Source organism: Onychostoma macrolepis, chromosome 05 (genome assembly GCF_012432095.1).
Source record: "Onychostoma macrolepis isolate SWU-2019 chromosome 05, ASM1243209v1, whole genome shotgun sequence".
Lineage (NCBI taxonomy): Eukaryota > Metazoa > Chordata > Actinopteri > Cypriniformes > Cyprinidae > Onychostoma > Onychostoma macrolepis.
Genome location: NC_081159.1, coordinates 33,447,774 through 33,474,206, shown reverse-complemented (window position 1 = coordinate 33,474,206; position 26,433 = coordinate 33,447,774). Strand labels below are relative to the sequence as shown.

The 26,433-nt window shown below is 35.6% G+C and overlaps 1 protein-coding gene across 5 annotated transcripts in view; it reads left to right on the top strand.

Annotated features, from left to right (window-relative positions):
* The window catches only part of zbtb20 (zinc finger and BTB domain containing 20), a 70,187-nt gene that overhangs the window by 4,907 nt on the left and 38,847 nt on the right, over nt 1-26,433 (top strand). The window contains exon 1 of one of the 5 annotated variants that reach the window (XM_058775107.1): nt 9,039-12,227. The exons of the other annotated variants lie outside the window; for them this stretch is intronic. The gene's annotated coding sequence lies outside the window, so the exon portion shown is untranslated. Of the gene's footprint in view, nt 1-9,038; nt 12,228-26,433 lie in introns of those variants that run through there. 5 annotated transcript variants of the gene reach the window in all.

Genomic DNA, 26,433 nt, shown 5'->3' with positions numbered 1-26,433 from the left:
GCTAAATTACAATTAAACAATTACAGGTCTACAGAATTACAGTAATTTTGTAAGATGATTTGTCACAGTGGAAGGGCTGTTCTAATTATTCTTAAATCGGTACTTGATAGCATTGTTTACTGTTATGCTATTTGCTGTACCGTTACTAGAGGTAACTAAGTCAGATTACAGGGATATCTTAACCATCTCACTAATTTGGATGGTGACCTTTACTAATGTAATTAAATGTCAAGGTCAGAGTCAGTTAATTCCTCTTGATCAGACAATGCTGTTTATTTCAGTACAACACATGTTGCATTTCATCGAAGTCCAAGGGTAAACCGTAATGATAGCTAAAATTTCAACTGTGGTTCGAAAAGGAGAACAAGAAAATAAAACGGAGCCATATTAAGTGCATTGCCTAGATAGAGAATATGTATATAAACCTAGGTATGAGTGTTGACCAACATGCAGTGCAAGGGTGAATGTGCATACAGTTTGAGCCAAACACTGGCAGGAATTGAAAATATTACATTTATGGTACCTCAGCTCAGACAAATTTCCAAATACCCATTCTTATGCAATGTAGTACTGACAGTAGAGGAGGGTATTAATATTTTATGCATTCTATGCATTTGACCTTTTGGCTTTGCTTTCTTTATGATGTAGTTGCAACACTTACATTTCAGCCTGTCATGTGCTATAATATTTCATTTCATAATGATCATCATTTTGATTATTCAGTTTTTTATTGCTTGGTATCCTGCATCAGGAGGCCTTTACATGGTTTGAGGAAATCCTTGACTATAGAATGTCCAACAGCACTCCCTCCTGAACTGACATTGTGTTACCTATTATTTTTACATAATGTAGATTCTGGGGTTTTAATCATGCGAACATGCCTGACAATAATTCTTTATTTATTCTGATGTTCTGGGCCTAACCAGTAGGAGGAGTCATTTTACTTTAGGGCTGTTTATATTGGTTTCTCTTGATTTTCCAAAATAGATTACACTGTTTATACAGATTATACTGATATCACGTAAATATGGCAAAAGTGCATTAATTTGTACCTAAAGAAAAAAAAAAAGACAACAACAATAACACACACACACAATAATAAAAAAGACCCAAAGAAACAAAGAAAAAACAATAGTCATTAAAACTAAAACTCCAGAACTAAAAGTCGGGACATGAAAGAGCTAACAAGATTCCAGTTGAAAATCATGGCTTATGTAGATCCATTCAAATATTGTAACTTGCTGTAAGACTTTTAGTACATGATGATGTTTCTCTTACGTAGAAGAACAATTTTACATCAGAACTCATGACATAGCCTGAGGGGAAACCATGGTAACAATGGTCAGACACAGATGCAGGCAATTTGTTCACACTTTGATTTTCTCTTTCAAGGGTCTACAACAATACAAATATATGACTCTTCTATTCAGCCATTTTACAAAAATACATGTGTGAAATTGATCAATATTTTAGTTTGCTTATATGTATATAATGTAAAAATGGTTTGAGTTTGTTAAAGATAAGTAATGTCCCATGAAGACATATAATACAGAGATATATTATTCTCCATTTAAACCTCGAAGGTACACTCAACCAAGTTAAAAATATAAATAAAGAAAATACAATAGCTGTTTGCATTTCACAGTTTTTGAGATCTCAGTTTCTGTTGATGAAATGTATGCATATGTTAACTCTTGAGGAAACATTTAGAATTAGGTTGTAAAATAGAGGTTTTTTTTTTTAGTGAATGCTTGCAATGTAATTACTTGACAGTTTAATCTGAGAGATCTATCAGAATTAGTGAGCTATCCACTTTTCCTAATTGAGCTGAACATTCCCTTACCCTTAGGCTTTATCTTAGAAGAATAAATTCTATTCTTTTTAACTGAATACGAGGTTAGTCTTGATGAGTGATTTCCTATTTTTACGCTAGTTTTAAGAAATGTGGAGATAGGGCTGGTTGGACTCACTAGATCTTTGATTCATGTCAGATTTCTGTATGTGTGTGTGTGCTTTACATTTACATTTTTGATTCAGAGAGTGTTTCCCACCACGAGCGGGACTTTAGTTGTCAGCGGGAATGCTGCACGCAACAGCTTGCGGGTTTAAAAGGGAATTCTTAATATAGGCCTCGACTGTATGCTAAATCCAGGTCAAAGTTGAGACCCCTTTGTCTTTTGTACACGAGCCTCTCTAAAAGTGTAATTGTGTTCCCTTGAACGGCAGCTGCATCAGCGCTCACTAGTGACAGAGACGTCCTCGTGTTCTCCACCTTGCTCTCCCGATTTACTCCCGATGATGTATGTTTTCTCAGTTGTAACGCATCATAGGTTGTACTGTGAACTGTACGTCGTTCACCTCAGATGACCTGAATGAGGCAGCGTCACCTACTTGCGCTATCTTATTCACACACCCACATCAGGAAAACCAGTTTTAAGCAGCAAGGTTTAGACCTCACCTGGCAGACTAGTAACATTTACCTCAGAACGAAGAGTTGCTTTGGTACAATGGGGATTTTCCACACCGAGTGTGCCAACAACTCTTTCCCGCCCTTTTGCATACATAATTGTCAGTCATGTGTTGCAGCATTAACTTGGTGAATCTTTTTCTCTCTTTTCGTTCCTGAAGTTTGATGCAAAGTGAGGCTTGTGAATAAGTATGGATGTATTTTCTGTATGACTTTGTCACAACGTAAACACTTTTTGTTTGGCCCGCTTGTTTGGCTCTCTCAAGGTCTGTTCCTATCAAATGTGCAGTTTGTTTGTGTACATGCAAATAAAAGCCTTCTTGTGCTTTTCTCCTATGTTTTAGTTTGTAGGCATACGGTAAAGGCACGCACACTGCGAGGATCTTTTCAGCATGTCTCTTTAAATGCATAAACGAGTACACAGGCATTTCACTGATGTGAAAAATGTATCTTGGATTCTAATAGGGAAGTTGTAAGTTTGCCAAGGTGCTTTCGTGTCCTCAGCTAACCCCGGCACTCATATGGTTTTCTACAAGTCTTAGTGAGATCACTGCCATTTCTAAAGGAAAATATCTGGAAATGGTTTGTAAAAGAGAGATGAAAAAATAAAACAGAGGTAGTCAAAGAGTTCTCTCTCAGAGTTTGGCCAAGTTTACTTCTTATTTGTTTACAACCGGGCTGTATAAAACGGGCCTGACGAACGCAAGGGAGGGAGCTGTTTTGGAGCACAGCAGAGCACTCAGAGATAGAATGTCCTCCATTTTGGAGAAAAGGGCAGCTCCAAACGTGTTCACTGTTCCAATAGGAGAAGTATTAACGGACACATAGGCTAACAGAAACGGTGGCACAAATGCGGAATTGAGTAAAGGCTGCAACAACAAAGGCTGTTTAACACATTACCACTCCACACTGTTAACAAGTCTTTATTCTTACTGGCAAGGACTAGTTTTTGAAGACGATCAGTGGTGTGCTGCACAAAACAGAGGAGGATCCGATGGGACAAATATATAATGTATCATGTTTCTGGGAAGACAACAACTGTCATCGAATGCTCGCACACACACGCAGTGTGTTAGCAATGTTTAATTCGGTCCAGAAAAAAAAATAATGCATAGATTTTTAAATCATGTAAGATTCCAGCTGCTAAAATGGAACTTCAAGAACTACAATATGTTGACTCGTCGTCGTAAAGGTCTCGATTGTGTATCTTCATGTAAATATTTTAAAGATGTATTCTTTCCCCTGAGACCCTGGCTTTAAACAGGAACAGTTTGTGTTGTGTGTGTGTTGCTATAGTTTGAGGACATTTGTCTGTGACTTGTGTCTGCTTCAGAGGGGAGGGAATAAGCCTCACGTTATTGCAGTGTCTCTATCCAGGTGTTGTTTATCCTACTCTGTATTATGTGGCCATTTTGGAAAAAGCACTTGACGTTTTTATGGGTATGTATGAACTGGGCCAGCTTAAAGAGGACAGCTGCAGAACTGAGGAAACATTTTCAACGTTTTGAAGTAGGAATGGCCTTGAAAACTGTGTGCATAGGTGTACATACCTGTTGCCAGGACGGCTATTGTTGCCAAGGCAATTTGGCAGAGGGGCAAGCGTGTGAATTGTTTGCTGGCCAGTCTAACACAATTTTTGAGATTTTTTAATCTACAATTTCCCCACTAATTGGCAAAAGCAGAGAATATGGAATCATATTTCATACTATGAATCATTTTGTAGTGCAGTTACTGCCAATGTTGTTGCTTTATTTTGCCAACTGTAATTCTATAGCATTATATATTTTGTAACCTATATATAAATATATAATGAATGAATTATATTATATTTTATATTGTGAGTTATGTGAATCATTTTGTAGTGCAGTTATTGCCAATATTGTTGCCAACTGTAATTCTATAGCATTATTTTTATTGCTAAAGGTATTTTTTTTAACCTATATATTTTACCTATATATATATATATATATATATATATATATATGTGTGTGTGTGTGTGTGTGTGTGTGTGTGTGTGTAATTTATGATTTATGTTAGATGTACGTACCTATGTCCAGGTGTTGGAAGTGTGACTGAATTGTTTTCTAGCCAGTCGAACACAATCTGTAATTCACAAAAAGCAGAGAACAAAGAATGATATTTATATTGCCTAATATGAATCTTCTGGATTTTGATTAGGACTGCAACAATGAATTGATTGTAATCGATTGTAGCGGGAGTCACAGAGCAAGATACAGCAGGAAAAAGTGTGCAACACAAGTATAAGCGCAATCTACAATAAACGTTTTAAAGAAGACTGTTTTAGTGCTTGTATTGTTTGTGTTGTTTAAATGCAGATGCAGGGTTTTCACCAACCATACATACATCTACACACACACACACACACACACACACACGTCTGGTTTGCTGTCCTTGAGGGGACTCTCCATAGGCGTAATGCTTTTTCTACTGTACAGACCGTATATTCTATTGCCCTAAACGAACCCTACACCTAAACCTACCCCTTAAAGGAAACCTTCTGCATTTTTAGATTTTCAAAAAAACTTAATTCTGTGTGATTTATTTGCTTGTTTACTCATGGGGACCTCAATTTAGGTCCCCACCGTGACACGAGTCCCCATGAGTCTGTGTGTATTCAGGTTTAAGTCCCTACCTGAATAGAAAAAGAGGTACACACACACACACGCATCTGCATTGAACATATACACCTTTCATCTGCATATATATATATATATATATATATATATATATAACAAAAATAAATAATTAAAAATTTCCACTTAACAAACTCAAACACACTGGATAAAAGACATTTAGTCTAACTGGTAGTCGTTGTCACTCTGTTGTGCATGATAGATATGTTAAACGCCAAACGTGTCAAAAGCGGAACAAAATAGCCGTACTCGTTTGAACTGCGCACCACTCTGACCTTTTATCCGCTCGCCTCAAAAGAAAACAGAGCAGCGCGAGCTTAGAGCGTATGCGTTTATTACAGTAACCAGTCGCGATCAGGCACTAAACAACGCTGTGAAATCCAGTAAGAAGTACTCGAGTTCAGCGCATTGTTGTCCAGTACAAATCACGTCTCTTTAATTTAAACTAGTTTAAAGCCAAATAAATCAGAGCTGTTATTCTCATCAACACTGATGTAGAGAGCAGCAGAAACAGTGAAACCACGATCCAGTTAGAAGACGTTTCAATCCACAAATCACCCACATTTACCATAGTTTTACTGTAATAACACTAACGGTAACAATGGTACAGTGGCAGAAAAGTAGGATATTCATACTGAGTATTGTTATATTATTAATATACTAAATATGTTAAAGGAGTAATGGAATATAATTATATTATTTAGTTAATTATTTTATCAGTTGATGTGGATTTGTAATTGACTGAATGTCTTTAGGCTACTGTTTTTCAATGCAAACACCATAGAAACCATATAGTTACACTACTTTTTTTTACCATGGTAATGAGGTGCTGTACTTTTGGTTATGTATAAAAGATGAGGCTGTTACAGTTTTCACAATGGTACTGTCAAATGTACATCTGCATCCCAACTCAAGCTTGACAAAACTTGTAATATTACATGTTCAGTACTACCAAATCAGCTGCTGGTGCCACTGCTCTCGAATGTAAGTCTGGAGCCCTGATAATATAAATTGTACTGTAAAATATTACTGTAATTTGAACTTTCGTCTGTTTAATTGTAAATGAAATATATAGCTTTAGTAAACCATTTTTTCTTTTTTTTTTCTTTTAGTTTTAGTATAACATTATTATACCATGCATAATTTTACCTTTTTTGAAAGAAACCAAACCAATATATAGTTGACATTTGAGGCTCAATGCTATAGAAAAGCAATAAAAGTTCAGGAAGAGTATATTTTATATAAAATGTATATAAAAATATGGCATGCAGCTCCATTTTATATAAACATGGCATGCAGCTTCAAACAATGGCATAAATCTGTTTTAAATAATCGTTATTAATAATCGCAATTACAATATTAGTATATATTAGTGCTGTCAAACAATTAATCGTGATTGATCGTATCCAAAATAAAAGTTTTTGTTTACATAATATCTGTGTGTGTACTGTGTATAGCCTATTTATTATGTATATAAATAATCACACATGCAGTATATATTTTGAAAACATTTACATGTATATATCTATATTCATATAATTTATATTATATGTAAGGAATACTTGACGACGGGCCGTTGAATTATTAGAAAAATAATGCACACCCGAAGTGGTGATGCGGCCATGATGCGAAGCAGGTGTGCATTATTTTTCTAATAATTCAACGGACCGAAGTCAATTATTCCGCTCATACTACGGTTGCCACACCTCAAGACATCGATCAGATGATATATTTCAAGGCATTCGTCCGGTATTCTACTTAAATCGCTATTGTGAGTAGGATTATTTCTTCCGCATCTCATCCAACGCCCCTGGTGCTAATTCCAAAACGTCATTTTAAACCTAGTAACGGAGGCTTGAGCCGTTGATAACAGACAAATGCAGTTAATACAGTTAATAACTAAGTTATGAGAGAGAGAGAGAGAGAGAGAGAGAGAGAGATTACCTTTATGCGTCTCTCAATAGTGTTCAGCAGCAATGTCTCTAGTTATAGTGAAACTTAGTTCCTTTTGTTCACGAACAGCACCGATGTTGTTACCTCACTTGTGAGAAGTCATGTAGGGGTGTATGTTAGTGTGTGTGCAAACTGTAACGGTTATGTGCGGTCTGTGAGGGAGAGAGAGCCGGAGAGAGAGAGTATGTGCTTTCCGTACATAATAGAGCTTAATTTTGTGGCAAAACATGGACATGATCTGTCGTTTTTTTCCTTTTGTTTACTATATTTATTTGTTTGGCCAGTGTCGTTGTGGGTTTTGGTTATTTTGCTGTTGTAAGACCTCTGAAATAACAGAAATCATTTGGCGAAGTGATATGGTCATGTAATGCGGTCAAGAGCTGCCTGGAACTACATTCGCCGTGCGTTTCCCTGAAAATAATTGCACACCTTAGAACGTTCATCAGCCAATCAGATTCACGCATTCAACAGCCCTGTAGTATAAATAAATATATTTAATATATAAACATATAATTTTTTTGTCTTAAATATATACGTGCAAGTGTGTGTATTTATATATACATAATAAATATACACAGTACACAAACATATATTATGTAAACAAAAACTTTTATTTTGGATGCGATTAATCATTTGACAGCACTAATATATATATAAGACACACATACACACACACACACACACACACAGGAAGAAAAATAATTAGTCCCTTACATTGCATGATAAAGTAATATGATTATTGTAACATGTTACTATGTTCAGAGGAGTGAATGTGTGTGCAGAACATTTTCTATTTTACCACCTCTTAACCATTTAATACAATATGAAGATTAAAGTGCAGATACAACTAAACCACTGAAGAAAAACATTTAACCACCTTTTAACACTTTGTTAAAAGTTTGTTATTTTGTTGTATATTTATTGTTTTTCTTTATTATTTTAATTGTATGTGCACTTTAATTTTTTAATTAAGTGAACAAAGCCATACAATTACTGGTATTGGCATGTACAAAGTGAGGACATGCTGACATGTGAAGTCTGCTTTGAGCCATTCATAAAGTTTAGACAGAGATGACGCAATTACTTTGCGCTGTTTTTGAAAATGCCTGTCACTGGGAAGTAAAAAAAAGAAACAACAGATATTGGAAAAAAAATTGTCTGTCCAGGTGAATGAAGAAAACATTACGGTGTTTAAAGGTGATTTTTGATTATTGAAATCACAGATTTTACCTGTATTTGGTGCTGATGTGTGAATAGTGTCTTTAGAAAGCTGTGTTACTTATGTGAACAGCAGATAAAAAATGCAATCCAGCAATTTTACAGTGTTTAGCAGGTTAGTTGTGTGAAAAGCATCTAATGATAAATTGTCCAAGAGTGTCCAATATAAAGAAATGGAAAGATTCTTACTGACCTTGACACACAGTCATGAGGCTCTTTTTGAGGGGGCCGCTCACTGATATATTTTCCTGTTTTTATGTTGTTTTCCTGCATGTTTTTGAATGTTTGTTGAACCTCATGACAATGTTGGTCACACCACCAACTTAACTTTTAAAATCTTTTTTAAAAATATAATATTTTACCAAAACTGCTTCACTTGTTTCTATGAAATAACAATACAATATTTTAAATAATAATACTTTACCATAAAGAATTTAATTCTTTCTGAGATTTTTTACTTTTTGTCCCAAAAAATATCAAAATTAATTTTAATTGAGAAATTAAGAACATGTTCATCGTGGAAGATGGCTTGAAAATCATTCAATGTAAGTCATTGTATGTAAGAATTGAATTTTTTATGTATTTTCATATAAATTAATAGGTTTGGAGAAAAAAATTATGCCATTTTAGTGACCCCCTCTTACACAAGTGAATTGTTTACAAGCAGTCTGGCACAATTACACATTTTTTTTAAATTCATTTGCATTATATTTTCCCAAACCAATTAACCAGTTTGTATGTATGTATCACTTATCATGTTAATTATCAAAATAATTGTTATTTGTATTCCTATGTTTTAACTGTCCATGCTGCTGTTTATATTGCTGCTTAACATATCATAAGCACTTAAAAAGTGCTTCTTTTTTTGTCTGTGTTTTATTGGATTAGAAAAGCATATTGCAAATCTTTCTCTCTTTATTAATTTGGATTTTCCCATGTTATGTTCCCTTAAACAATAATGTGCAGTGTGATGTCTCCCATCAAAATGATTGTTCATATTTTTTTTTTAAATTCACACTTGCAATTAAGACACATTCTCATTTTCATTGATAAGGTGAAAAGCATTAATGAGATGTTAGCAGTTTTAGTGTAAGTCTTGTGAAATGGAAAATGGCTGTTTTAACACGTTGCAATTGCAACATGATTATTAATCTGACGACGTAAGGTTTCTAAAGGCCTTATATTCTGAAACTGGAGATTTGGGACAATGGGGATACTTTATTGGAAAAGCAATACCATTGTTTAAGAAAGAAAGAAAAAAAAAATTACTTTCCAGTTTATTGTCCAGTGTGCTGACAGTGTATCCATTTTCTCGTATGTAAATATATATTCAAAAAAAAAGTATACAGTGATCAAGGGGGATCCTATTTGCTATCATTTCATTCAACATTCTAGCTTGATTTGGTTTGTATCTCGGTAATTTTCAGTGAAACTTTTATGCCTTACATCAAGCATTTTTTTTCCACTAACTGTAATTATGTCTAACGCTATGGCTGTTGTGTTTTACTATTGCATTTGGCTTTGGTTATTCCTTTTGAACCTTATATTATCTTTGTAGTGTTTATTTTTCTGTGTTTACTATTAAGGCTGATTATTCGTCATTGTTTGCATAGCACATATCAATATAAAGGGTATCAAGAAATGACATCTAATGCCTCTCACACATGAACGATCAGTAGTTTGCCATCTCTAGTCAGGTACAATGGTGGCCACATAAATCTCTATTACATTAACTGCCAATAAATTACTGTATTATTGGCATTGTTTTTGAAATGTGGCATTACCTTCAAGAGTAGTCTAAAACAAGGCCTAAATGGTTAGCATTATTTTCCCTGCCTGTAAGTGACATCAGACAGAAAGAAAATCATTTTAAAGACAGAGCAGGTTATGTTAAAAGGTTATGAAGAGAAACATTTTTGTTCAGAAAACACCAGGAATGTCTATTGAGAAAGTGAACGTGTCAATTTTGATTGCATGTTTACTTTGATGTTATAAATTAGGCTATTTAACCATTTTGGATCACCATATGTTGATTAGAAAATGTTGATTCGCATTGTTACATTAGTCTGTAATGACATCCAGAAGACTGAGAAATATGGTGTTCATATAAACCTACAGTTTACAGTGAGCCAATTGTAACGGAGACCAGCTTTGGTGAACTGCTTAATTCGGAATCCATTTTCATGGGTTGAAGTGTGTTTGATGGTGGACTGATGTTGCAGATTGGGGGTCAAGTGTGATGTGTGGAGAAAGAACTGAAGCATTTGTCGGTGTATCACTATCTGATCTTTTTAAGGATTCTCATGACTTCCTGTTTCTATCCTCCTTTTGCTGATGCTATGATTTTTTTTCCTTTTTTTTCTTTCTTTCTATTTTTTTTTTAAATTTGGCAGTTGCCATGGACATCTGTACCAACATGATAAGACTGTAATTGTACCAACATCTGCTCCAGGGTTCAAATAATTTTGAAGACCATCACATGAACAGTCAAATGGTCCATCTTTGGTCCAATATCTTTGTGATTCAGTTAAATCGGCATAGAAAAACGGCTGTCACATGGCTCTTTTTCACTCCCACTTATGTCCTTTTACAATTTTACACCAAATATAATGCAATATGACTAAAGTTAATAAAAATGACTGAAGAGTTGGTTTAAAATGGGGAAATATGCATAATGAGTCATATAAATTAACATAGGGATTTACACCTGAAGGGGGCAAATGGTATAGAATTAGTTATTTCCCAAGTGTGTGATGCTTGTGATATTTATTCAAATTGATGTTTTCAAGTGTACTGAATGTGTTATTTGGAAAATATGCGTTATATTTCACTAAAGCGTGTCAAGAAGCAAAATCTCTAGATGCCAATATCACTAACATGTAAGAAGGACCTTTTGAATCAATTGTACGATATCATTTACAAAATTGAGAACATCGGCACAGTTGAGGCCATTTCACAGTGCACCAACAAATAAAGAGAAACAAAACATATGAGCTTGCATGTTTGTGGAATTTCAGTTTAATACATTTGCACATGCAATTCTCATATATGCAGAGTATAATGGGAGTCTGATTTAAAAGGAGGCACTGAATCACAGAAAACATCAGCAGAGCTATGTGATCTATGTTCATGTGTTTTTATAGTAATGGTATTCAAAATCAAGCAAAATAAATGTATTATTGATACAAAACCTACACTATCTGGACCTTTAGAGACCCTCTATGGGTGGTAATCATATAAGTCTACAACGGGTCTAAGCTGCTAATATGTGTTTATGGCATTTGATTGAATACCAGTACCTGGAAAGCCAATTAGTAGTAATTTGCACAAAAGCAGGAGAAATGTGATTGTTAATAAGTAGTGACTCAGAAGTGCCATTTACCATTTGAGATATTCAGTAACAAAAATGTCAATGAGCAAAATAAACCAAAAAATAAAAAAAAACATCCACAGTATAAATCAGAGGTATCCCAGACCAAACCTTAAAGTCTGCATAATTAGAAATGGCATACTATATGTTATAATACAGAGGAGTAGGACTAATTTGACAGCAACACAAGAACAAGAGCTTCATATAAAGCAGGAATATGCATAACTTTATGATTAGATGGCAAAAGGCCATAAACACGCAATTTAAGCTTCTCTCCGGAAGACTTTCTTGGCATTTTGCCTAAAGAGCGCGGGGTCGTTTCAGGTCAGGCCTGGCGTGTTGTTGTAAAGGAAGTGCAGAGCATTCGACTCGCTGTATTTCACTTCCTTGTTTTTCACGTGCCGGAATCACATTTGAGAAATCAGACACTGACAAGACGGCAAAGCAGTGAAAGGTTGAAGTGTATGTCAGAAATTATTTTGTAGGTTTTCATGCAAACATATTTTATGCATCTAAAATGCACAAGGAGTTGCCATGCACGCTCACTGAGGATCAGTCTGAACAGGTCAGGATGTTTAACATGGCTTGTTGTTTTTTCGCCACATTTGTTTATGCCATTATTTGTGTGCTTTAGAAACGAATGATAGTTTTGTTTTGAAGGTCTATTTATGTAGAAATTCTGCTTCTCACGTTTTGCATTTGAATGCTTTAAATACTTTCAGCTTGGTGTAAAAGCAAAAGACTTTTTCTGCATACAATCACAAACTCTTTTAATTTTTTTTTTTGCTCCATTAATGTGCATCCTGTACTCAATTCGTGCATTTGTTGCCCGTTAAAAGGGTTCCCAAAAGCAGTTGCTCTACATTTAGTGAAGCCTTCTATTCAACTCGAAATGAACGCTAGCTAAATAAATGAATAAATAAATGAATGATGAATGCCGTCAGGAGGACGGCACACATTTTGCCATCTCAATCGGCGACTGGTAACAGTCCGTTGCTTTAGCTTGCTAAGGAATGTTTGTATTTCACAAAATCATGAGCAAAAAAAAAAAGCATGAAAGAAAGAAAGAAAGAAAGAAAAGACAAAAGTGATATTTTATTCATTAGGACTGTCTGTCTTTGTGTATTCTCGTGCAGTCTGGTCTGCATTTATATGCTAACATAATTTACTCTTCTAACCTAAGGCAGAGTTTACCATCACCTCGACAGACCTCGACAGAGTGTGTGTGTGTGTGTGTGTGTGTGTGTGCAGCCAGTGTTACTAATATCTCATGATGAATGTGTGTGTGTGTGTGTGTGTGTGTGTGTGTGTGTTCATTTCAAATTTACTAAGAAACATGGGGAGCCATTTCAAAATGTAGAGACATTTCTTTGCCTGTTGTTAGGATATAAATCTTGCTCTTGATTTAAATGTCACCTCTTTTTAACAATAAATATAAAAACTGATACAAAACGGTATTTCTTAATGTATGTAGTTATTATTTTCCTCAAATGGAAACGGCTTTTTACAACTCGTGCGCTGTGTAGGTGTTTTTAATGCAAACGGGTTCACGCAATTGGTGCAAAGGTAATTAAATCCCGAGATTGATTGACCATTTAGTTATTCTTTCATCGAGGATGTTTTGATGGTATATTATCATCTAATTTTAAATAGCAAGTATGCTGGGTTTTACAGGGCTGTGTTTAGTGATATGAGCATTGTAGTTCAGGGATTGTTATAGTGTAGCTTATACACTGTCAGAGAAATTTTTACCTTTAGGGCTACAACAGCTTGTCACTGGGGCAGTACCTTAAAGGGTATACCTTTGTACCTTATTACCCCTTAAGGTGCATATTAGTACCTTATAGTAGTAATATTTACCCTTAAGGTACTAATATGCTAAACATTTAGGGGTACACATTTTTGTTACTGTTGACTTGACTAATGGTATGAATGGAGATTGAAGAATGAATGGGGAAACTAGTTGAAAATGTATACTTGGTTATCTGGTTGGTTTCACTTACAGATGTTTGCATCAACCCTGTCAAACAAGTATGTTTGAACTATATGTTTTTTTTTTAAGGCAAATACTGATAATTAGAGAGAAGGGTGGGCGATGACCAGTATGATGCGCATACACTCTAAATGAGTTCCAGATGTTTGACAGCACCAGTGAAAATGATTTTATTCATTTATTTTTGTCATTTAATACAGATGTTTTCATTACAAATTATATAGATTAACATTAACTTGAAGTTCACAGTTAATTCATGTTTGGTATGTCCCCTCTTGTGTTTTAATGACAGCGTGCAAAGCGGACGAGTTTGTGCGAAGTCTGACGATCCATGTTGTCAGTGTCACAAATTTTCTTAGTGACCTATTAATTAATGCAGAATCATTTAATGTCATAATCCCAAAACTTTGATTACTGTTTATTTTCTAGGTTGATGTAGGATTTCCAATCCTATTTTTTTTTATATGGTTTCTGAGTTTTGAACCCCACTCTAGTACCATTTACTTACAGTTTACAGTTTATTAAGATAAACTGAATAGATAACAATAGATGAATAAACGCTTATTGCTCATACTGTTTATTTCACTAAAGATATTAGAAAATAGAAAATGAAGTAAATAATCAATAGAAAAGGCTACTGAACTGACAATAGGTCAAGCCAATGTAATTCTCACAAGATCGTTCAATTGATCAGTATGGTAATGATTTCTGCATGCAGTGGATTTCCAAAAAAATGTAGAAATATGGACCTCACTGTTGCAGCGTGCATGTGTGTGGTAAGGACATTTTGTCATTTTGACCTTGCCTAAAACCTACGAGCAAGGAAAAATATGTCACAGCAAGTATCGGTGATTCATTGGGACTGAATTATTCTTGTCCACAAGTGCTGCCAAAATCTAGACAAGACAGACACTGTCAGTTTCATTTCTTGATTTGTTCCTTTCTTGCTTCCTTTAAGTAATTTTTTTTGTGGTTTTTAAGCCTACTTTCACTGAGAGCGATATGGCGTTAGGACACTTGTGTTGCAGGCTATTAACACCTATAAACAAACCGTATGGACACCGCAACATCAAAAAGCACTTAGGATTTGGACAGGAAAGCAGGTCAACGTACCATTCGGCATCATTAATATATTTATGTAGGTTTTATACGAATATAGTTTGGTAGCGTTATAAATAAATTCTCGGCACCACCTCTCTCTCTTATTGTTTCTGCTGTGTGCCATTAAAGACCAGGCTCAGAGGCAAAGGACAATGTGTGAATGCCGAGCATTGTAAGTCACATTTGCATATTTGAGATTTATATTATTCAGATGCTTGACATCCTTTCCCAGAAACCCCCCCCACTCCCTCCTTCTCTCTGCCCGACACCCCACCCTCACCTTTTTCTTGCCTTGCCTCTCTGTCTTTGTTTTCCCCCCTTCTCCCCCTATCCCTGATAAAAATGATTTCCAGTCACCGCACGGCATGCTTTATGAGATGGCCGCCTCATTAAAAAGCGTCTCTGATTAACCTGAATTTCGGCTCCTTTCTTACTTTTCCTCTCTGCCTGTCCGTCATCCACGTTATTATTCTTTTCTTTCGTCTCCATCGCCCTGTGCTCTTTGTCGCTGCAGCAGGGCACAGCCGTCTGAACGTCTTCCAGACAAACTGACCTCTAGGGACGTATTGACAGTTTGTGTTACTGACTGACAGACGTATAGAGCCACAGAGCGACAGTGAAGGAACACACAGAAAACCGTTCCAGTAGTCTCCCGGCAGTCGTTTTTCTTTTTTGTCATAAAACTCAGAAGATTCCCTTCTAAGATTAGAGATTTTTGGGAGAGGGAAAACAAGGGTGGTGAAGGGGTGGAGGGGGGTGCTTATGTGCAGTTTTTTTCCGGAAAAAGGGGGTGGGGAGGGATCTAATTAATTTTGAAGGATCATCGGCCCCTTTCGTCCAAGGCAGAGAAAGAGGCAGGGCGGGAGACGGAGGGGTGAGCGAGTGGGTGGAGCGAGTCTGAGGGAGAGAATAAGTGAGACAGGGGAAGGCGGGGGGGACAGACAGACCCCTGGACTGATTAGAATTCTGGGCAGGTAGCAGGCGGCTGCTGTGCACCCACTGTGGCCAGGCAGAAAGGAGGGGAATGGCTGCCCGCCCGCCTGCCCTGTGTGTGTGTGTGTGTGTGTGTATTTGGGGGTCTCGGAGCAATTCTTGACGTTCAGGTTCCTTGCACTTTTGTTACCTAATTTCCCCTCCAATCACTCTGATATTTCAGCAGTATTTATAAGAGAAACTACAAAACTCATCTCAGATCTCTAGTGTGTCCCAGAATTATAGAAACGGTGTCACTGCATCAATATAGCACCACAGTAGGTTCCCGAAGTAAAGTCCCATTCATTTTAAAATGTCTGTAAAATACTTTCTTCTCTCCGTACTTAATATGCAGAGACAACTACAAACGCTGTGGCTCTGTGATGCCTTTAAAACATTGTTTCGTTTATTTGAATTACCCTACCAGTCTGGCATAGAAACATGGCATATCCAGTGGCATGAGTTTAAGGCTGGACTCTCTAGGCAGAACAGGGGGGTTATTCAGGAAACCTGTAAGAAAACAGTCATTATTTTTGTTATTATTTTACATTATATTAAGCTCATGAAACATAAAGGTTTGGTTAAGGTGAACTGTTGAATGTACTGACAGGCATTTATGGCAAACTAAAATATACTTTCAAGGTTCAAAGTTCTTTATTTGTCTCATGTATTTAGTAGTGAAATGTTTACCTTAGTTTCTCATTATTTCTTTATCTTAGTTTCTCGCACAGTGCAACAACTAACAAAACCAACAACAAATTAAGGACACACATGTACACAATAAGACAAGAATATATATATATATATATATATATATATATATATATATATATAAATATATATATATATGTTGTAAATAAAAAGAAACATACAGAGACAGAATATAGTAGAGAGAAATAAAGTGTAAATGATTCTTTTCTCCAGATATACTAAAAGCACAATGTACAGCATTGTATGTATTTAGTGCCATTTCTGCATGTGTCTGTGTGTGAGGTAGGAATATGTTCACTCTCTCAAGTGACTGCAATTCTGTTGAAACTTGTATGTTGTGTATGTGAGTATATTTGTAATTAGACATTCGTAATGATGAAGTTGCCATTTAGTACATTTTTAAATTCAATTTAAATGTAAAATCTAAATAACACATTACAGTTAAAACTGCAATCAAGGACAAAATGTGCTCATAAAAAGAAGTGTGCTTCATTAAAGCATGGCAAACAGTTAATAAAACATTTCAAATTAATTTTAAAGTAAAAATTGCAATGCGTAATTTTTTATGTACACGTGTTTTAGGAAACAGTCATAAAAAGTAAATCAAATGCACTGAAGTGGCTTTTCATTTCATTAATATATTATCTGAAAGTATTTTTTTTCAGTATCCTTTAAGGATTTGAAGTGCACATACAATTAAGTACAATTAAGTGATCTTTTTTTCATAGGGAAAACTTATAGAAATATAAATTAACTAAAAAACACTTTTTATTCTCATAAGCAATGACTAAATCAAGCGTTTTATATTTCACTGCCGTCTTTGATTCCATGTCATTCACAATGCTTCCTGGGATATGCAGGTAATTCTCTTATAAAATACGCAGTTATGTCTTTTGTTCTGATTTTCATACTTTTTTGCTTCAAATCATGGTTGGTCATGTTGTGATTCATTTCAGAGCTGGATGGTTTGGTTCAAGGCCTAGGACTCTTTACTGAAGAATTTTTTGAAATCCAGAAAAATACTTGCAAATTCAAGGCCACCAAAAAAGTGGGCGGCCACTTAGTATGTAATGTTACGCTTCACGAAATATATGAAATATTCGAGAGGCTAATGGAGTGTTTTGTGAAGCTTTTATGTCTGTTACATCTAATGTACCCCTAAAAAGCTTTTGAAAGATCTTCATACTGCGTGCCCTAATGAGCTCCTTTTATTAAAGTCTCTCTGCATGCACGTGTGTGCGTGTTTATCAGGAAACGTTTACCTCCTCTACCCATATCAATATGCATGAAGTATTCATTGTCTGTGCTGTTTGTCATGCTGCATGGTATAGACAAAGCACCTTTCTTTTTTGTTTATACTGAGAACATGGCTTTGATCATGGCCTCTGTTCTTTGCCATTTATATTCACATGCATATATTCTGGCAGCGTGGATGGTGATCAAAAGGATGTGCACACAATATATGCAGCACAGTATGTATCTTGGACTACATTAGCGTTAATTCGTCACCTTTTGGGGTCTTGTTACCGTGCTGTTGTTAATTAATGAGTATTCTGATGGTGATGATATGAATAACAACATTACAGCTACAGTATCTGCAAGATAGCACATGGCAATGCTGGACTGCTTGCTAAGGAAAGCACAAATATGGTCATTGTGTAAATCTTCTGCATAAATGTTACCATATATGCATCGTATAAGAATATGAATGATTGTGCGGCTTGTTAAAGAGAAGAATGATATTACTTGTTTTAATGGTTGGACTTTCTTAAATGATTTCGAAGTGCGCTTAATTATATTAAATGTCCACTTGTATTACACTTCAAATCTTAAAAAATTGCACTTGCATATATTAATGAAATAAACAGCCAATAAAATCTTTTGTTTGAAATTAATTAACAAAATTTAAACTCTGTCATGACAACTCTCGGAGGGTTTGGCATGATAATGTACATGGCGGAATAGGTCTGCTACGCTGCTGCTGTTGCGGAGCAAGTACCGAGACTTGCTACTGCCAATACATCCACAACATGCTGCTGTGAGCATGTAGGAAATACTGCTGCTGCACATATAACATACATGAAATAACCCGGTATATAGTATACATGAATCACCTCATAGCAGATCTATACAGGTGGAGCTGGGGAAGGTGGAGGATTTCTGAAGTGCCGCGAACTGTGCTGCGACTGCTACAGCAAAACAAAGGTATTTGAAAATTGAGCAGTGAGCTCATTGGCTACTGATACAGAAGAAAACCAATCAGCTGTGCTGTGAGACAATGATGTCATTGGGTCAGATTTAGTTAGACCTACGAACAGCGCCATGTAGAGTTTCATACCAGAACTCTGTATTAATGAGCAAGCACATCATGAAACCATCTTCCAAACCATGTTTTTCACTATGGTAAGCCTATAATAATATTTAGATTTTTCAGCAGTTGGGATGGTTTTCTCAGGAATAATTTGCGCTTGTTTATGTCATAATCTGTAACGGAAGAAAAAACGTCAGGCTACAACTAAATATTAACTAAAAAAGCAAACAAGCAAGCAAAATGAACGCAACAGTGCCTGTAGTAAATCACTAATCAATATCGTTTGCATAGCATCACATATGCTATGCATTGACTAGGTTCACAAAACAGTATTCATTTTGGTAGGAATGCCAATTTCTAGACCGGGTAGTGCTTTTGGGCTTTCTATAAATATAGCTTTGGCAAGTCATATTCTACTGTTTGGCTTCATGTGATATGAATAGAAATCATTGAATCTAATGTCAGTGTAGCCCGTTACTTTTGTAATGTCATTTTAAAACAAGTCAAAACAAAAGCAGCTACTCACCTACTCATAAGACTTTTTTGTTTTTTGTTTTTTTTTATATCTGTTTTGATGTTGTTAGTGAGATTTGCACTGATAAGGCGATCATCTGTAACCATAAGCACAGCGCTGCCATAATAACCGTAATAACCAAAACAATGTTCCTCTGCCAGTATTTTTATGCCTCAACTGCTAATGGGTCAAAAGTTACAGCTTTAAGTGTACTTAAAGAGTGTTTCTTAACACACTTTAATACACATTTGAAAAGTGCACTTTGTAAAGTTAAATGAAATGTTTGATTTAAAATTCATTTCAAATCATTGTTTTAAAAATATTGTGTCATGCTTTAAAGAAGTAGATATTTTGAAGAGCACATGTAAAGAACTTAATTATAATTTTAACTGTAGTGTGGTATTCAATATTGTGTAAAGCTATATATTTTAAATGTACTAAATTGTGACCTTATCGTTACATATATATAATTAGAAATACATTTAAACACATGACATACACGTTTCAATATAAATGGCATTAAAGTGTATTTTAGTTTATTATAAATGCATGTTAGTACATTCAGCAGTATAGTTTAACCATATTTTAAAGACAATAGAAGTAATTATGAAATGACATAAATAAGTACCTTGTCCTAGTGGATCAAAAAATAATAATAATAATTTAATTGCATTTAATACAAATTTAGACTATAATAATTAATATTGAATTTCATTTAACATGCAATAAAATGTCTGAAACCATTATATTCAGTTTAGGGATCTGAGCCTTATCTAGCGACCAGAATATCAAAAACTAGTTTGCACAAGCAAGCACCACTTCTTTTTTTCTTCAAAAAAAGTAAAATATACAGTAAGCTGACAAGTGAGCTATTTTTAGCTTTTGGTAGACGTTATTACAAGTGTTATCCCAAGGTAATTTTATTTCAAGAGAATCTTGTGCTTTGTGAATGGGACTAGTGTCACGTGCACGTTGGCGTCTTTGTCATCGGCATCATAAAATTAATAATTGCCCAGTGTAGAAATGTAGACGTCCTGGTCCCTCAAGTTGGCTGGCAATAAAACTGATTACACATTCAGGGTCACTATATTGTCTTTTACGATAGATCTGACAGGCTTTTTCTCAAGTGACGGGCACTAATGTGGAAGTTGTCAATCACTGACAGACATAGAGCTGTTTCTGCTGGAGTACATCTCTGATCAAAGTAAAAAACAAATTTGTTCTTCTGTGATGCTGAAGAATTGTGATAAGCTTTTGCGGCCTCCAGAACAATAAAAACAATGTTAAATACACAAAAAAATTAAGTCATAATCACAAGAAAACCCCTTTAATGCCGATATCACATCGAAAGGTCCCACTTTATATTAGGTCGCCTTAACTATGGCCCATCCCTTACACCTTAACCCACCCTTAAACCTACCCATACCACCAAATCTGTCCCTAACCTTACCTGTATCCCACCTCAATAGCAGCAAAAGTGTTTTGCAATACAATATGAACACAATAAGTACATTGTACTTATTTCTTGATGTAAGTAGTTAAGGCCACTTAATATAAAGTGTGACCGATTTATTTATTTTTTTTATCTAAAAATTTCGATAATGAGACAAAGAAAAAAATAATGCATGGCTTCAGTAAAAAGCCTCATGCAAACGAAACCTCTTTTACCTGGCACAGCTGTGGCAATGTTCATATCAGGCTGATCTACGTTGCCTATCAAAATGAGTTTCTATCAAATTCTGTCTTTTAACATCAGCGTCTGGCTGGAATGACGGTGGATAGATTGGGGTCACTGTCATGAGTACTTGATGTTTAGTCAAACAAACTGTTGGACAGATCATCTAATGTATTTATAAAGTAGCCTGTTTTATTATTTAATTTGTAATATTCATCAACTAATATTTCATAGTGTACATCAAGAGGTACAATATCCAGAATGTAGCTAAAATCAAGCTCTGCAATGTATTAATACTACCATAAACTGCACTGGCCAACAATATGCTAAGTTATCTATGTGACATAGGCTGAATAGTAAAATTTGGAAATTTGGTTTCTAAATGTCTACATTGTCTCCCAGCAGCCAACAGTACACCACACAAAACAATACATTTTTATGGTTTGTCCAATTTATTTTTGCTATTTAAAGAAATATTCTGGGTTTATTGCAAATTAAGCTCAATCACCAAATGTTGGTTTCTTTTATTGAATTATAAGCTTCACATTTCTGCTTTAAATGCTCCAAAATTTGGCCCCATTCACATTTTTTAAGTGCCTGTTTTGTTTTGTTTTTGTTTTGTGATGATCAACATTATGTCACAAGTACTTATTGGATTGTAGTCTTGGCCGTATTTTCATTTACCTTGCATTGTTTCATTTATGGTTTACTTAATCATCCTGTGTTGTCATCTGATTAAAATGTCTAGCTTCTTCCAAGTAGGCTCAAAATTAACGCCACGTTCTGAATGGATGCGTAGCCTTTAACACCAACAATGAGAAGTGTTGTGAGTGTCTGTTTATTTTGTTATCCTACCTATGCTCAGGACTAAGGTTCATGCATTTTAAAACCACAGTTGCATAGCATTGTTCTCTCTTTCCCTATCAGAATAAACCGACAACACATTTTTGGGTCATGACCAAACAGCCGAAAACCACTGCCATTGCGTACCATAAAATTAGTCATCTGCTTATTTTTATACATTGAGAAATCTTTTACGTTCAGCAGTGTTGTAACTTGCATTAAATGTCTAGTCATAACAAGTCATAGGCATCCGTTGCACCAAAATTTAGTCAACACTGCAGAGTAGGTTGGGCAAAATGCACCATGTTGATATATACAACATTCATAGCATTGCAAGGCAGTATAATGGATGACAAATTAACCCTCATTTATTTATCTATCTTGATTTCTGGTAGTATATTAAGCTTGAACGTGATGACGTATCACTGTATGAAGGGTTAATGCAAGGCATATCTGGGTTATGTTACTGACTTCTGACGTTCATGAGCATTTTGTAATGTTATCTTAGCCAATATGCTTGTGCCAGTTGTAATGCAAGGGCACAAACTCCAATAAAGCACAGACTGGTGTTTCACAGGTGTAACGATCAGAAATAACAACGCTGTTGATCAAAACTCAGGAGAATGAGTGGCTAATACTGTATGGCTGAATGTGAATTGTATATCACATTAATAAACAAATGCACTATAATAGGATAAATCTGTGAGGTTTGGTAATGCATTAAGCGATAAGACAATCATAAAGACCAAGGTCAGTGGAGCTTTGATCGATTGAAGACTTTTTTAATGGTCGTGTTTATTAATTTCCTTTAGTGCAGTGTTGTAGGAAGATATAATATACTATAATGTGTGTTGATTGTTTATGACTTTGCTGTTGTGAGATGTGACATTGTAATTTTAGCATGCAGGCACTCTAGTTAAACAGGTCTTAAGGGGGTTCATACTGCCAGTGAGTGATTCTCCAAGTGACCGAACATCATTTATTTTCAATAAGAGTTGGCAGCGACTATTAGTGATGCCCCAAAGTTATCAAAGTAGAATGAAATTGAATGCAGGGACAGATTTTAATAGTTTTTTGCATATACTGTATGCTCTTACATGGCTATGATAGTAACAAATTCGGTGTCTCAAGGGTGTGATAATGTTAGCTATAGAGAATGCAACACATACCTTCATTGCATTTTGAATTGTGGTCTGACACATTTTGAAATGCAACAAATGTGAGATTGTGTACCTAAGAGTTTGCATGCATGTGCTTGCATAAAGTATGGGCCTTACACAATGACACATTTGGAATTGTCATATCTAGCACTGCTTGTCACACAACTATGTTAAAACATCCTACAAAAAATGTGTAAAAATAGTGACTAATATTACTTGTGATTCATTTGTCCACACTGCACATGGAAAGTCAAGTTGAGACAAATTGTGGGATAGATTATAACATAGAGTGTGCTCTTTTGCTTACTGCACATTTTGACAAATGTATTATATGTGCATATTACACTCATGTAAACGGCAGACGTACAGTGAAAAGCAAAGCATTGTTATGACAAAGTGGCCCATCAATTCAAAAACAGATTAAAAACAAACAAGTTATACAGGTTTTAAATTCTTTATAATTCTACTAAGGAAAATAACAAACAACATTGTCTGAGATTTTTCAGTTTTGGTGCAGAGCGTAGTTGATCTCAATCATGTTTTTTCACTCTTACATTCACACGAGAATATAATAAATTCTAGTTGTTGGTAAGGCTGATTAGCGAGCGAGTTTGGTGAGTAAGGGGGAGGTTTGGCACCTGGCATGTGTTGACGGTTACTGGTTACTCTCCACACAGACACACTCGGCTATCAGGCAAATATGGTGTGGTCTGGCAAAGAGAACAACTTGTACATTCCAACTTGAATAGTTATCACAGACAAGGCTTATGACATTGTAAAGCCTTCCATCTTTAATTTTTTTCAACGTTTTAACCATTTACTTTTTGTATTTATGAAAGACACCAATAAAAAAATCTAGAAAATAGTCTTGTCTTATGGGCACATGAAAAATTGATGGGATTTTGAGAATTCAAAGACTGCATTGTTTGTGGAAAGGTTATCTGTGAAATTCAGTGTTGCATCTCTGAAGAAAAAAAACAAAAAAACATTTTTAATTGCATGCATCTGTGCTGTCTGCTAGAGGCGTGCAAATACAATGGAAAATATGCATGGGTAAATAAAACCAGTATTTGAAGAAACAAACATCAACCTTTTCTACAAATATCAACCTTTTCTAAGGACACTGTGAAATATTAAAAGAAAACGTAGATACCTAAAATGACTGTACACAGATTGTCATATGCCATGTCTGATTTTTCCCTGGCAACAAATTCATCTTTTAATTTGTATGTTGTTGGAAATTACTATTTGTCACAGTTCAATTATAAGCTATCCATTAGAATAATATGAAGAGCTTTTTAAAAGATTGATTAAAGCAATAAGCGGACCCACTTTACATTAAGTGTTGTTAACTACAATGTAGGCTACTACTATTTAAATCAATGTTTTTTATACAATGTACTTATTTTACATAGTACTTATATTTTTTAAAATACCTGCATTTGATTACATCTGTAATTATTTGCTGTAATTGCATCTAATTTCTGTAATTACACTGTTGACTGTATGTCTACCTCTTAACCTACCCTTAAACCTAACCATACCACCAAACCTGTCCCTAGCCTAAACCATATCTTTTGCCGCATTCCAGAGGTCGGAAGTGGGAACATCCAAGTTGAAATGTCACACTTCAAACTTCAGTGAGTTTGAGTCAATCACGTGATGTTAACATACTGACCTCATGGTGTTGCCATGACCCAACAAGATCATTTTGTGTTTTTTGTGACAATTATGGCAAAAACAGAAAATAAATAATATAAAATGCTGGTGTTCGTTTTGAAAACAGCTGATGAAAAGCAAAAATGAAGGTACAATCTTTTAAGCTTTATGTGTAATGTTTTTAAGTTTGACACGAGGTAGCTTCACACTATGCTCGTTGAATGCAGTGACGTCTAAGGGCGCGTCTCGCAGAGTTCACAGGTCAAATGGCCGACTTCAAGTGGCGTTTTAGATGTTATTTCCAAGTAGGAGGTGGAAAAAATCGGAATTTCGAGTTGTCTGGAACGCAGCATTTATCCTTAGCCTCATTTGACATAGTAGGTAAAGACATCTATGTGCAAGTGGGACCCAGCCAATTAAGGCCATGGGGTGTTCCTAGGCATTTAAAAAACAGATCATCCATAAATAAAAATGTAATTATTTTTTAAAGAATTTTTAAAGAATCTTCAATATTCAATATAAAAAGTAGTCATAAATGTAAAAGTAGTCCATATGGCGATATATATGCGAAGTCTTTCCAAAGCCAAATAGGAGTTTGACAGTCAAAACTTTCAAACTGTCATTACGTGCACCCCATTAATTCAAAATCAAGGTATACAGGTGCTGGTCATATAATTAGAATATCATCAAAAAGTTGATTTATTTCACTAATTCCATTCAAAAAGTGAAACTTGTATATTATATTAATTCATTACACACAGACTGATATATTTCACATGTTTATTTCTTTTAATTTTGATGATTAGAGCTTACAGCTCATGAAAGTCAAAAATCAGTATCTCAAAATATTAGAATATTACTTAAGACCAATACAAAGAAAGGATTTTTAGAAATCTTGGCCAACTGAAAAGTATGAAAATGAAAAGTATGAGCATGTACAGCACTCAATACTTAGTTGGGGCTCCTTTGCCTGAATTACTGCAGCAATGCGGTGGCATGGAGTCGATCAGTCTGTGGCACTGCTCAGGTGTTATGAGAGCCCAGGTTGCTCTGATAGTGGCCTTCAGCTCATCTGCATTGTTGGGTCTGGTGTCTCTCATCTTCCTTCTTGACAATACCCCATAGATTCTCTATGGGGTTCAGGTCAAGCGAGTTTGCTGGCCGATCAAGCACAGTAACACTATGGTCATTGAACCAGCTTTTGGTACCTTTGGCAGTGTGGGCAGGTGCCAAGTCCTGCTGGAAAATGAAATCAGCATCTCCATAAAGCTTGTCAACAGAAGGAAGCATGAAGTGCTCTAAAATTTCCTGGTAGATGGCTGCGTTGACTGTGGACATCAGAAAACACAGTGGACCAACACCAGCAGATGACATGGCAGCCCAAATCATCACTGACTGTGGAAACTTCACACTGGACTTCAAGCAACATGGATTCTGTGCCTCTCACTCTTCCTTCAGACTCTGGGACCTTGATTTCCAAATGAAATGTAAAATATACTTTAATCTGAAAAGAGGACTTTGGACCACTGAGCAACAGTCCAGTTCTTTTCTCCACAGCCCAGTTAAGATGCTTCTGGCGTTGTCTCTGGTTCAGAAGTGGCTTGGTAGCCCTTTTCCTGAAGGCGTCTGGCGTGGTGACTCTTGATGCACTGACTCCAGCTTCAGTTCTCTCCTTGTGAAGCTCTCCCAAGTGTTTGAATCGGCTTTGCTTGACTGTATTCTCAAGCTTGCGGTCATCCCTGTTGCTTGTGCACCTTTTCCTACCCAAATTCTTCCTTCCAGTCAACTTTGCATTTAATATGCTTTGATACAGCACTCTGTAAACAGCCACA